Source organism: Trachypithecus francoisi, unplaced genomic scaffold (assembly GCF_009764315.1).
Source record: "Trachypithecus francoisi isolate TF-2019V2 unplaced genomic scaffold, Tfra_2.0 Lachesis_group1, whole genome shotgun sequence".
NCBI lineage: Eukaryota > Metazoa > Chordata > Mammalia > Primates > Cercopithecidae > Trachypithecus > Trachypithecus francoisi.
In genome coordinates this window covers 112,381,071-112,396,504 of record NW_022681454.1, presented here as the reverse complement: position 1 = coordinate 112,396,504, position 15,434 = coordinate 112,381,071, and positions in this window count along the sequence as shown.

Here is a 15,434-nt window from a genome sequence, read left to right as displayed (position 1 = left end):
AAGACATTGCAAACATGAGGCATGACCTTTGTGAATGAAAGAAAATTTGAATTGTTAAAACTTACTTCTTTACCCTCTGTTCGAAAATATGTGTATTTACTATTGAAATAAATATGAAAATGAAAAATTCATTATGTGATTATAAAGAAATATAATTTACAAACTAACAGTACAGGTAATTCTGTAAATTCTATAAAATAGAAGAACAGTGAACAAACTATTAGTTTTAATACTTTGCTATGAAATCATCATACTCAAATGGATAGAGCGTATTAAAATCAGCATTTCTCAATGAGGTTCTGGGAGGGATTTTAGCACCTGAAGGTATCCATTATAAGTAATTAATTAACTTCTCTCCTAGACATCTAGAATGGTACTAAGTATATACCATCATTGAAAGAATTGAGACAATAGCCACTGAAATAATTATCCACAAGTTTTAATTATCTCCTACTGAAATGTCCTTATCTAATAGCTAAAAGTGCTATGTATGTATTCACATTATAGTCAAGACACATTGTGAACTTTTAAATTTCAGGTCTTCTTTTATTTCTCTTGTTTTCACATGTTTCTCAGAAATTAGGTTGATCACATAATCTGAATTACAAGTGAATCATTTGTATTAATTCAATATCACTTTCCAGTAAAAAAGTCAGTTTCATATCACAGTTAGTAGAACACACATGTTATATTACTTTGCCAGGGCTGTCATAATAAAGTGCACAACTGGGTAGTGAAAAAATAAAAATAGAATTTAAGGATGACAGTACACAATTATCAGGCTAGCAGTATGAGAACAAGGAGTAGGCAAGTTTGGTTCCTTCTGAGGGCTGTGAGGCATGAATCTGTTCCTGGCCTCTGTCTTATTCTTGTTGATGGCTTTCTTTATGTCCACAGGACATTCTCCCTGTATGTATACCTCAGTGTTCCCCAAATTTCCTCTCTTTATGAGGACACTAGCCATAGTAGATTATGATCCACCCTAATTACCTCATTTTAATTCAGTTACCTCTGTAAAACCCCTTCATAAAACTACGCACAAATAAGGTCACATTTTAAAGTACTGAGGATTAGGACTTCAACAAAGCAATTTGCAGTGAGGCGGGAAAAATTCAACCCATAACACTTTGACAAGCACACACATATCTAAATTATAGACAAAATTTTCTACACTATTGTGCTAGACATCGTTCAGGAATATTTAAACATTATAAGGTAGGAAAAGAAATACAAAGCTCATCTAAGTCATGTTCCTTATGCTTCAGGGGCTTGAAGTGTTAAGACATTAACTAAAATAAATGAGACACAATAGCAATTATGATATATCATAACTGGTATAATCTGAAAAGAATGAAATGCCTGTCACAATAGCATTTCCTTTTCATTACGCTATTTTGTACATTGCCTCTCACACATACGGCCTTCCACAAGGCTATATTCTATTTCTGGCTATGGCTTTAGCCTCCAAACACCCCCACTCTGGTGAAGTGATCAGGAGTGCATGTTAATCTCAGACGACCAGCGCCCCTGCCCTAGGCGCATTACAGCAGTTGGATCCTGAAATGCACTGGGTCATAGAAATGTATCTACCCAAATCTACCAGATCACACTCCAGATACCTGGGACTATGCAATTTTCTGCCCAAGTGACCCGGAGCCCACTCTCATGAACTTTGCTGAATAATTCTTTGTCTGTTCTCACAAAGGCTAACTCTACTTCACACATGCATTTCCTTAGATCCAAGTCATGTCTAAGGATCAGATGTTTGTGTGGGATGAGGGCAGAGCTTGAACATGTGCACGGAGTTGTGCACACACAAGTATAAGATGGAACTAGAGTAGGAAGGGAAGCCCTGAAGGATGTCAACCTATGGCCTCCATTTTCCCCATTTCCTCACAACCACACCCCAAATATTGAAAGCAAGTCTCTTTTATTTCTCATAAAAAAATGAAAGCAACACAATCATTCATGTGTAACTACAAAGTATCTTTCCAGGTTTTCATTCCAACCAGTGTCATTGACTTTCTTCAAGGGGAATTAGGAATGACATAGTGGAACATCAAAAAGATAGTCATCTTTTGGTAATCAAAATAAATAAATGGGAAAGGAGCATATTTGGTGGTACAATAATGATTGTGAAGAGGATAGATGATGCACCTCAGAGCCTTGTTTTCATTTATTTGAAGTCCACATGAAGATCACCTAAATTTTGAAGGTGGGAGTGGAGAGGGTAGTAGGGAACACATTGGGGTGTTTTTTTCTCTCTCTTCCTCTTTTGCATAAGGAGTCCCAACTTTTTCAGCATATTTGGTGAAAATATTGTTTCCCCTTTGAACTGATATATACCTTTTTTCTCATTAAATTGACCAAAGGTGTAGACTCTGTTCTGCTCTATCAATCTGTTAGTCTACCTTTTTATCTCACACTGTCTTGATTACTGTAGCTTTACAATACATTTTAAAAATTACTAGTACCTGGCTTCCAATTTTGTTCTTAGTTTTCAAAGACTTATGGCTATTCATGGTCCTTTGAATTTACATATAATTTTTAAATCAGCTCATTGATTTCTATGAAAATACTTTATTGAATTTTAACTGGGTTGCACTGATTCTAGACATCAGTTTTGTAAGAACTGACGTCTAAGCAATGTTGAGTTTTCTAATCCATGATCATTGTATATTTTTATATAATGTAGTTTCTTTTCAATGTCTCTCAGTGATGTTTTATCCCTTTCAACATAAGGATTTTGAGAAAAAAATGTATTTCATACTTTAATGCCACTTTAAAAATTGCTTTCTAAATATGCTGCCCACCTCAAAGGACTTTCTATATAAATGATTCATCTATGATTAAAGATAATTCATTTACAACCTAGATGTAAATATGTTCATTTATAATCCCGATTATATTCATTTCTTTTTCTTGACTAACTGCACTGGGAAAACCCTCAATTACAATGTTGAATAAAAGCTGAAACAATTTATATATGTACACTGGTGGAAAAATATGTAGTTTTCCATCAGGAAGTTATATTAGCTGCAGTTACTTTGTATTAGTAGATGTCCTCTACCAGGTTGAGAAAGTTATCTTCCATAGTTTTATGTGAATTTTATCAGGAATGAATTCTGACTTTTATCAGATGCTTTTCTGCATCTATTACAATGCTCACAAATGTTATCTTGTATAGTCTGCTAATATGGTGAATTACATTTTTAAATTTCAGAATTCTAAAGCAAATGTATTCCTTAGCTAACCCCCCCCATATTCATGTTGTTTCACATAAACACACACACACACACACACACACACACACACACAATTTGATTTGCTAGAATATTGACATAATTTTTCCAAGTATGTTAATGAGAGATTTTGGTCAGGATCTTATATTATAAATTTTAAACTTTTTATCAATATAAATAGTTGTACAAATTTATGAGGTACAAGTGATATGTCAACACAAGCATACAGTGTGTAATGATCAAATGTGGTTTTGAAATGAAAGCATTTCTAAACCCTAGAGTGAGTCATAAAATGTTCCTTCTTCAGTCTTTAGCGTTTGTTTTGTTACATGCATGCTCTGATTCATGGCTGAATACTCCAGGAACACTTTCTGCAGGTCTTTATTGCTTTCTCTCTCTGCAGCTCTCTGTTCTTTAGCACTCTGCCCTGCAAACTGTCAAACTCTCGTCAGCCCCAGATTCACACCATCTCAACCTAGGGAGGCCATCTTGGTTTCCCTTTCTCTTTGAAGCTTGGATGCTTTCTCTGTGCAGTAAGTTGGGAATTCTATAAGGTGTGCCTTATTTATTTCTCCTCCTTAGGTATGACAATTTTGAGCTGCTTGATATGCAATATAGGGATATTATTTTAGAATAGGTTTTCACCATTTTTAAAGTTACTTTAGAAGGTTAAATCTGGTCATATTACTATATCTTGGCCAAAATCCAAATTCCCTTAACTTCTCGAGATACTCTTGAAAAACAAATATTTTTTGTTTTTTCTAAACTACTTTTTACATATGCCATCACACATAAATATAGAAGCAGTTTCCTTTATCTGTACTTAGAAGCCAATTCATACATGTATATGACTCTATATATACACAAATATACATATATTTGAAACATTTATATATATATGTTTAGTAAACAGTATATTTTGGGGAATGCAGCAATCATATAAATCAAATGAAGATTGTAATTATGTTATGTAATAGTATTTACTCACCACTAGGAAAAATAATCCTCCAATAGTAGATATGCTTATGGATCTTCATTGCCGATACAAAACACTTATATCAGTCTCCTTTTGTAGTTGTAGCATTTCTAATATTCAAAATATAACACAATAAAATATTCATTTAGTCTTCATTTGAAAAATGGCAACAAGAAAGAAAATGTATGAACCATATTCCCTCTGATAGTTCCAAACAGGCTTTATAATTTTACAAATACACAGTTGTCAACAAGCCTATACTTCTATCTTTTCTCTAATTAGGGGAAATATTAGGTTTTAGTAACTGTTTTACAAAAATACGCTTAAAAAGTTAGAAAATACATGATATAAGATTACATGAATGAAGGTATAGCTTTCTTGAGAATAATAAAAAATGTGAAAAATAAAAGTGGACAACCTAAAAATACTAAAAAAAAAAAAAAAAAAACCTTTCCTGCAAAAAAAGGATAATTATTATAATTATAAAAGAAAATGTAATGAAAAAATTAATTTTATTCCATTAAGCAATGACAGTGTTTGGAGAGGAATGTATAAGAGAGTGAAAGATCTCAAATGGGTGTCAAATGGTGTCAGCTGCGTTCAGCTCTGTGTCAAATGTGTCAACTGTATAATAAGCTCTAGTCAAGCAGCTTTTCATTACCAGCAGATGAAAGTATCCTGCTTGAAAAATGAAGCTTAACTGCCACAATGTAATATCCATTAAAAGAGTTCTCACAGAAAACATGGTTGTCAATACTTAAAACACTAAAATATATTTCAGAAACATATAAAATTATTTTCCAATATTCCTATTGTGTAAAGATAAAGGACCATTTGGATTGGTCAGAAACAGATATTAGCCAATATAAAAATACTAGCACCAGGTGTTTTCGCATTTTATTGCATAATTCACGTATGACACTTGGTAACCAAGAATCTTAGTGTAAGACTTCACAAATAAAGGACTATCATCCATGTTAGTAGTAATATGAAAACTGATTTTTTGAATGAAAATTCTAAAAACAGTGCAGAAGATTTTTAACAAACTTTTCTACACAGTAAAGTCATTCACCAAAATAAATTGTATAACTTTTTAAACTAGTAAATGTCACTATAATAATTTTATGCTGCCAATAATGAAGGCCTCCAACTGACTGGACAAGTCCCACCTACATTATAGAAGTTAATATATTTTACTCAAAACCACCAATTTAAATTTTAATCTCACCTAAAGATCACTTTCACGGAAACATCCAGACTAATGTTTGACCAACCATCTGGGCCAGCCAAATTGACACATAAAATTAACCATTACATTTCTCAAGAATATTAAGGGTAACTCACATCCCTTAAATGTGGACTGTACATAGTGACTTCCCTCCAACAAATATGAAAAAATGAGAAAGAGAATAACTGCAATAGTGAAACCTGATAAAGATATCTCAGTCAGGTGACGAGGGTTAACCTCAACAGCAATACATGGTGTTTATAGTATGTACCTTTGATATAATGTGCATAATGTGATCAAAATGGCATTTAACATCTTTGGTCTTCTTCCCCAAAACACAAAACCCCAGTCTAATCATGAGAAAACATCTCAAAAACTGCAATTGATGAGCATTCTACAAAACACCTGATCAGTACTCCTCAAAACAACCAAGGTCATCAATACATTCAGTCGTCATGTTTCCTTAGCTACCTCTAGACTGTGACAGTTCTAAGACGTCAGTGTTTTTGATGACCTTGGTTCATAATTGTACAAAGCTACCATATAGATATAACATGTTAATAGGGGAAATTGGGTGTGGTGTATTCGGCAACTGTTTTTCCTTCCATAACAAAGTTTCTGTAAGTCTAAAATTTTTCTAGAAGAGAATGTTTATTATCAAAAAATCCAAATAGAAAATACATGCATGGATTTTTTTTTTTTTACATTAGACAGGTCTTTAATCAAGAATGTCTTACCCTCACAATTTTATTTTTCTCATTTTTCAAGATGTTAGGGAAAGTGAATTTAAAAATGAATATGTAAAGTCAGAAACGTGCTCCATAAATGTAAATTTCTACACTCTAACCATACCTCTTTAACAAAAGGTGTCAGGGTTATTCTTATTGTTACCATTATTTTAAGTAAAAAATGTCAACAATTTATTGCAAAGTAACAATAGGTGATTAATTCACTGAACAAAAGTATTTATTTAAACCTACAGCTCTAGTTTTAAATATATAAATATAATTTAAATTGAAATATTAAATATAATATAACATACCTTTCAGATATATACAACATTTTTTATGAGGTTCTTCTGAAGCTGAAAGGAACAGGAAGGGACAATCTTTTGAAGCTGAAAGGAACAGGAAGGAAAGTGAGGGGGTCGGGCGTGTTGGCTCATGCCTGTAATCCCAGCACTCTGAGAGGCCGAAGTGGACGGATCACGAGGTCTGGAGATCGAGACTATCCTGGCTAACATGGTGAAACTCCGTCTCTACTGAAAACACGCACACAGACACACAAAAAATTAGCCGGGCGTGATGGCGGGCGCCTGTAGTCCCAGCCACGCGGGAGGCTGAGGCAGGAGAATGGCGTAAACCCGGGAGGCGGAGCTTGCAGTGAGCCGCGATCGGGCCACTGCACGCCAGCCTGGGCGGCAGAGCAAGACTCCGTCTCAAAAAAAAGAGAAAGGGAATGGTTTTAGTACTCAGGTTGTGTAAAAACAATGTTGCTCTTCAAGAATTTTCCTTTTTCTAGCTCTACTACAGTTTTTTTTTTTTTTTTTTTGAGACGGAGTCTCACTCTGTCGCCAGGGCTGGAGTGCAGTGGCCCCATCTCAGCTCACTGCAAGCTCCGCCTCCTGGGTTCACGCCATTCTCCTGCCTCAGCCTCCCGAGTAGCTGGGATTACAGGCGCCCGCCACCTCGCCCGGCTAGTTTTTTTGTACTTTTTAGTAGAGACGGGGTTTCACAGTGTTAGCCAGGATGGTCTCGATCTCCTGACCTCGTGATCTGCCCGTCTCGGCCTCCCAAAGTGCTGGGATTACAGGCTTGAGCCACCGTACTACAGTTTTAAAAACGGTGTTTACATATACTAATTTAGTATGGTATAATTATATTGAACTTTATTGTTCTTAATTCAATGCTATTAAAATAATGCTGTTTGTTTTATGTTTCTATAACTTTGTAATATAAAATTAGATGATTAACTCATGATATGGAAAATATTAGCAATTAATATGGAAATAATTTGAATAAAAAGTGACTCAGAGGAAAAGCAAAATTTAATTAGTCTAATATCAAAAGGTTTCATACACAAATAGGACTAAGAAGATTTTCGAGACTCCTTCGAACATATTTATCTAGAAATATTAAGTTGTCAAAGGCATAGGCAATGCAGCATTATTATTCAATCTCATCAATAAAGGCAATTTTCAAACTATTTTCATTTTTGTAGTTTATGTATGCTTAAAAATATTTGTAGCATAATGATAAAATATGTTGCAAAAATCACATATCAATTCTTTTATTTTTGCATTGTCTAATTTTTCCCAGTCTTACTCTGATACTCTTCCAAGAGTTCTCCCACACAAGCAATCTATGGCATCTTTTCCCACTGTTTCATTTCCCGTTTAATCCTGTGTTGCATATTACTTATCAAATAATATAATGCTCAAAGTCTTTTTAAAATACTTAAGCCTGAATCTGTCTCAACATATGGTTTGATCTCAAAACAGAAGATAGGTTTTTTGTGCTAATTCATCATTTTACTACATTATAACATAATATTGGGAATTATTTTGTCACTTTGCTTGTAAATAAGTTCTAAGTCATTTGCAAGAAAAGCATATTTTGTTTTCCATTTTACCCAACTTGACTATTCAGTTGTTTTTTTCTTTATACGTTATGATTTAATGTAAGCTTTTTCTTACCATATACAAACAAATCTTCTGTCTTACTACTTTTCTTACATAACAATTCTTTAATTTCCACCCAAAATCTGCTCTTAAATTTTCTTGTACTTATTACACAAAATTTTTTTTAAACCAAATGGTTTCACTTAGAAATACATGCAAGCCTCTGACTACTTTAGAATGTCTTCTACTGAAGTCATTATCTGATAATTTATACATGAATAGGCTATATTTTTTATTATCTCCGTTACATCATGACTAAACATTCATTTTATTTTTTCAAGGTAAAGTGTTAAGATTTTTATTACCAATGAGCTTTATATCATAATAGTAGAAGCAACATAAAAATATTATGTTTTTATTAACAGGAGCAACAGCATCTGATATAACTAAGAACACTGGACTAGAATTATTCTCATCTTACTATCAGAACATTGTTATATTTTCTTTAATTTGATATTTTACAGTTTTTCTTACCAGAGGGCCTAAAAAGGAACACAGTGAGGACCTCACTAGTCTTACATGAATGGTCATGTGCCTGGTTTCATGATTCTTGCTCACTATTTTTATTGGTAGTAGAATTCTTTTGGAGACTTTATTTTGTGATAAAATGTTGAAGAAGTAATGGAAGAAAAACCATAATTCCTATTATGAATTCTCATAATCTATGGCCACTGTTACATATTAAAGATACGTAATATGAAAAAAAAAAGAACATGACCACTATTGAAATAAATGACTGACATCAGTTTGCGAGTAGTACTAGCTCTACGGGATAATGAGAAAGTATGTAAGCTGAGCCTTGCTATACATGGCTCTCTGTTCAATCCAGGTACTTCAAAATCAAATACTAAAATTTAATAACTGCATATGTCATTAGGCTTTTTTACACTATTCTTCCTCTCTGCTGGTCTTGTTCTTCTTTCAGGGTATAAAAATGTACAAAAACACAAATTGATAGTGCTTTCTTCATCCTATCTCCTAAAGAACTGTAAAAATAAATTGAGAAAAAAGAACACCATCAAGAGTGAAGCTATGCATCCCTGGTGATTTTACTCCCTGAATGTATGTAGAAAGTGAGTCACCAACAAGATTCAGGGTGTGTATGAGATGTCCTGACCACATCGGAAAGCAATAGTTACAGTATAAACTGGGGGCTTTCTTCCCTTTATTTATTTATTTATTTATTTTAGCTTTAATTGTATTCGTTTACTTTTATTTTTTCCAGAAATACGGTTTTGCTATGTTGCCTAGGTTGATCTTCAAATCCTGACCTCAAGGGATCCTCCTGCCTCAGTCTCCCAAAGTGCTGGGATTACAGGCATGAGCCACTGTGCCCAGCCTAGTAAACAACTACTGGGAGTCTCTGACGTAAAAGTGGACATTAATGAAGAAGTTTCTTGTGAGGGACCTTAATTAGGATCATCAAGGAATTCTTAATTTTCCTAGTCATATATATTTTTTGCCCTTATTCCAGACATTTTAATAACACTGGACAATATTTTTTAAAATTGCATTTGACTTTAAGTTTTGGGATACAAGTGCAGAATGTGCAGGTTTGTTACATAGGTAGGTATACGTGTGCCATAGTGGTTTGTCAACCCGTCATCTAGCTTTTAAGCTCCACATGCATTAGGTATTTGTCTTACCTCTTAAGAGTCTGTCTCTAGGACAATGCGTACCAGCTTATGGTTTTCTCTTGGTTTTCCTTCTGGTTTTTCTTTCTCACTTTTTATTTATATATCCTTAACACTTGCTCCTTAAAAGCTGTCAGTCTTTACTTACTTTATCCTTGGTTCTCCTTACTTCTTCCTGGGTGAGCTCACCCACTTTTATGACTTCATCCATCATTTATCAGCAATGTACCCCAAATATATATGTCAAATTCATATATTTTTCCTTATTTAAGACATTTCTAACATTCCACTAGACATATTCAGCTGTATGACTTATACATATCTCAAATTCAAAATGTTCAAATAGTTGCATGATATTTTTCTCCAAGTTCCGTCACTGATATAATTCATCTGGGCTAATGGCAATACAATCAATCCAGTCTTTGAAGATATACATGCCAGGAATAATCTCAATTACCCAATTTTCCTCATTCTCATCCCCGCACTGGTAACTGTAGTGGTTTAAACTGTATCACCAAAAAATATATTTTGAAGTCTTTTGCCCCAGTACCTCAGCATGTGAAATTTGAAAACAGGGTAATTTGCAGATCTAATTAGTTAAGATGATTTTGTACTGTAATATGCACTAAACCCAATATGACTGGCAGCCATACAAAAAAGAGAAGAGGCAGAGGGAAAAGTTTTTTGTGAAGATGGAGACAAAGAATGTCATTAAGTAGCTGCAAGCAAATGAAAACCAAGGATTCCCAGCAAACCTCAGAAGCAAGAAAAGGACATGAAAATGATTCATTCCTAGATGCTTCAAAGACAGCATGGCCCTGCTGACTCCTTAATTTTGAACTCATAACCTCCAGAACTATTATATAATAAATGTCTGTTGTTTTAGGACATCAGTTTCTGCTCCTTTGTTATGGCAGCCCTAGGAAAGTAACAATCAATTACCTCAATCAACTCTTACTTTCTAGTGTCTATTTTTTTTTAACGTCTTCAAATCAAGATCTCATAATCTTTGTCCATTTTTTACTAGCTTCCATTCATAGTTTTCTCCAATGATTCTCAAACAATGTAGCCATAGTGATCTTACACAAATATAAATCCGGTTCTGCCATTGTTCTGCTTAAAATATTTGCTGACTTCTTATCTCATAGCATACGTTTCAAATATCTTAACGTGGCTTACAACAACCACCATCTTCTGTAGCTTCCCTAGTAGTGGACCTCAGATATCATATCTGTGTCCCGCAATACAAACTCAGCTGATGTAAAATGTATTTTTGGTTTCCTTGAACTTCCTATTCCTTCTTAAACCTCAAAACAGCTGCCTAATGCAATTCTTATTTCCAGGAGCACTGCCCCTAACCTATGCTTGGACACTTTTCTCTATTAATCAACTCTTCTACATTTTTAAGACTCACCTGAAAAGCAACCTAAAAAGTGAGAGTATTGCAAGTCATATACTATGTTAAAATCCCTAGCAACATCATCTGGAAATCAGCACTGTCTTCATATTGTATTTCTAAGTGTATGTTTTTCTTATAGTCTTGGATGACTGCAAGGGTATGAACCATGTCTGTCTTGCTCAGCACTTAGCATAACTTCTCCCACCTTGTGGGCCCTGATACATAATTTTCAGTTACTTGATGAGCTTTAAACACATTATTACCACCCTCTATATTATTGCTAGAATTATCATTCTTAAAGTGAGTTATAATTTCAAAATGTGTAAATCAAACATTAATATTGCATTACAGTTGTATTGGGAACTATCTTCATTTATTTCATTGTTTAGTATAATGATACCAGTGTTTTAACAGAAAGGACAAGTTCATGAAAACTATTCTATATCAAAATGTTTAAAAAAGTATGTTTTAATATGTATGTAATTGTGTAGGTTTTAATGTATTTTTTATTGTCTCAGGTAAATTCAATGAAGGAGTTCTGAAAAAATGTATGTAAGTTGTGACTCTTTAAAATTAAAAACAATTATGCTTCTAATAATAAAATGAATAATATATAATTTGAATAAAATAGTTATGTCATCATTTACCATGCTATTAGATGTTATTTAAAATCTAATTTATATTGTTATATATAAAACTTACTATAGAAAAGTAACTGCATAGGGAACAGGTAATATCATATGTTGTTTTGTATAAAATGTATTTATTCTGTCATCAATATTTAGCCAAAAGAGAAAAATGAAAAATTAGTTTTTATAAGTTAGTAACTGCATGAAGTCTTTGATAGAGCCATTCCACATTATTAACATTCTTTTGATAAGATCCCACAAATGTGGTTTAAAATTTGATATATTTATTACAATAAGAAGGGTAGACAGAGCATCATGCATCATGCCTATCTAATACCTAATCTATGTGATTTGGAAATCAATGTGATATACATTCTTTATAGAAAAAAGACTTGTTTTTCTTTTAAATGGCCATAAAGTTTCTTAACATGTTTTAAAAGAACTTTTGATGATGCCTCATTGCTAAGTATTGATAATGATTTTAACCTTAACCTAAATCAAAGTCATTCATTGAGGTACTGTTCAACATTCTATGGACAACTGTGCTTCTGAAAAAGTAAAACAATGTATTTCAAAAGAAATATAACACATTTAGTATGAAAAATTAGTACATATTATTTAGTGCTTTTTATTACTGTGGCTTAGCCTGATTTTTACTAGTACAAAAGCTTGCCAATACTAGATTGACTAGGAATAAAAATTAACAGAATGCTGTTATGATCATCATCTTTTTCTGATGTGAAGTCCAGTCATAAATGGAATTTAGTGCTCATAATAATAACTTTCCTGACAATGAAGTTATTTGAATTAATCTCTACTTTTGAAGAAGCTCCAATCTTATTCATTCCAGGACTTGTCTCCCTTATGACAAAGAGCCTTTGTCCTTTCAATAATGCTCATCACTGCATCACAGTGCTAAATAAACACAACAGAAATGGACAAGACGTGAGTGCATGAATGATGTATGAGGTGTGGAAATTTGAAACTGCCTACTCATACTAAGACAGAATCTTTCCAAATAAAATTTGTACAAAATGACCTCTACAAACATGCACAGTCATAGGCCAAATATATATATACACAGGAATACCAAATTCCAGAAATGTCAATAAGATAATACACAATTATCTGTTGTTGGCATTGGCATCGAAGTTATTGTCACAGCTGACTGTTAAATGAAAAACAAGTATTAATAAATAGGAGCTGATGCCCATGTGACATTTTACAAAGTCAGTGCTATAGGTACTATAGAAACTTGAATTTTAATTACATGAGCTGTCACTGGGAACTGGAATCAATTTTAAAATATACTTTAATTTGTAGTAATGTGCAAAAATCATGTAAGAACAGCATAATATTATATAGATCCAGCAGAGTCATTTAAAAATATACTGTAATAGGAAATGCTAAAAGGAGAAAGTTTGAAATATATGGCTTTTTAAATCAATGTCATATCATAGGACAAAATAAAATTTCATTCTAAGCATAAATCGCCAAAGAGGGCAAATATTTTAAAGTGCAGGTCACAAAGCTCACAGTAAATGAGGGAAAGTAAGATAAATTTAAGGACATTGTCTACAATATTACTTATGTGTAGCATAGTAAAATATTCATACGAAAATCAGTCTCCTCAGTATTCTCTTGTCTGCTTTGCTGGAGGTAGAAGTTAATCCTTGTCTTCAGAGTTCCACTGAAATCCTCATATCTATTATTTGTGGCCTCATCTCAAGAGCCACAGTAGTATATGCAAGATGATAGACTTGATAAGCCAGAGAGCTCTCTACATCATTCTCCAAACCAACATTCTTTCCTTAAGCAGCACATATAAAATTACCTTACTTTTAAAAGTAACATTTTCTTATAGATATAAACAATTTTCATAAATGGAAAAAGTCATGCAAGGAACAATTCCTCTGATACGTGGTCTGCAAAAATAAGAATAATGTTAAATAAAACTTATTTCCCTTTCTGCCCTCTTGACACTTAGGCCTCCAAAGTGGCCCTTAGTTTGTCTCTAGTTTATGAACTACTTAATGTAAAACACCCAACTATTTTCTTCAATTTACTTTTCTGTGGGCGTGATCTCAAAATATGATTATTCACACAACCCTTTCATAAAAATGTTCATTCCATGCTCTATAATACCTATAAGGGGAAAACAAAATCAGTTATTATATCTTGATGGTTGTTCACAGAAGTATCTCAATTTGCTCAAAATTTGGAGACTTAAGACAGTTAGTGCTTGACATATTTTGACTAATAAGAATTTTTTACAGCACATTGTGAAAATCTACTCCAATTATGTAAAAGGACAGTATTCTTTTAAACATAGATACGCATTTTATGGTGCCTTGGAGTATTAGTTTATGTGTTTAGCAGAGAATGCAATTTAGAAAGCAGTGAGTAGTGTGCTATTTATAGTTTGGTTACCAAAGTTACTTAATATGCATTGTGAGCTTAACTATATGCATCCTTAACTGTTCCCCAAACAAGAATATTTTATTTGTAAGTATTACAAATCCATAAGATAAGCTGCCATAGTAGTTATATACCAGAATAGAAAAATGTGACTGAGAATATCTACTCTGTGTTACTAGTGGAAGTTTCAATGATAAATAATTTTAAACAAGCAGTTCTGGGAAGAAATAAAATATTAAATTATAAAGGATTTGCTTCACACAGATTTGGAAGATACACACATAAACACACACACACACACACACACCAGATTATTTTATATATGTGTATATATATAATGTGTGTGTGTATATATATATATTATTATTTCTCAGGCATTATTCTAAGGATGGAAATTCATCAGTATTTTATATATGTGTATATATGTGTGTGTGTGTGTGTGTGTGTAGTATGTGCATGTATATGTGTGTATCTTCCAAATTTTTGTGAAGCAAATCCTTTATAATTTAATATTTTATTTCTTCCTAGAACTGCAATTATTTATCATTGAAACTGTGTGTGTGTATATATATATATAGATGTGCATGTGTGTATATATATATATACAGTACAGTATTCTAACAACAAACTCCTCCCTTCCAACAAGATAAATTGCTGTATTATAATCCTCACATCTAATGTTTGCGTTTACGAGTTATTTTGGTGTTATTTTCTTTTAAAATCATAATGGTTGATTTTTTAGAACATTTCCAATTATATCCCAGCACAAAGGGCTTGAAAGAAGAAGCATCTACCTATCTACATTTCCAAGTCAATGATATTGAGGTCCCGTATTCTGAGGCTTTAATCCAAAAAATCTAATACTAAGGAAGTTATTTTAACTTTCCTATTTCTCCATCCTCACTGGTCTCTCTACTCATTGCACACCAGGCACACTTCTACTTGAAGTTTTTTCTATTCCCTCTAGTTCGGGTGATATTCCCCACCTCACCCTACCCCAATAATCTATGGTTCTACTCCATTAAATCATCTACTCTTTACTCAAATATCTTTCTCCTTCCACTGAAGTATGAAATCTCCAAGAGTATAGAGATGTCTGTATATTTGTGTACTGTTTCCTTAATGAATTTTCATCCTTAGAATAGTCACTGAGAAATAATAAAAATAAGTATTTATTGAATAAATGAAAAGGTGAATTTCTTTCAGTAGAGATACAAAATTACCCACA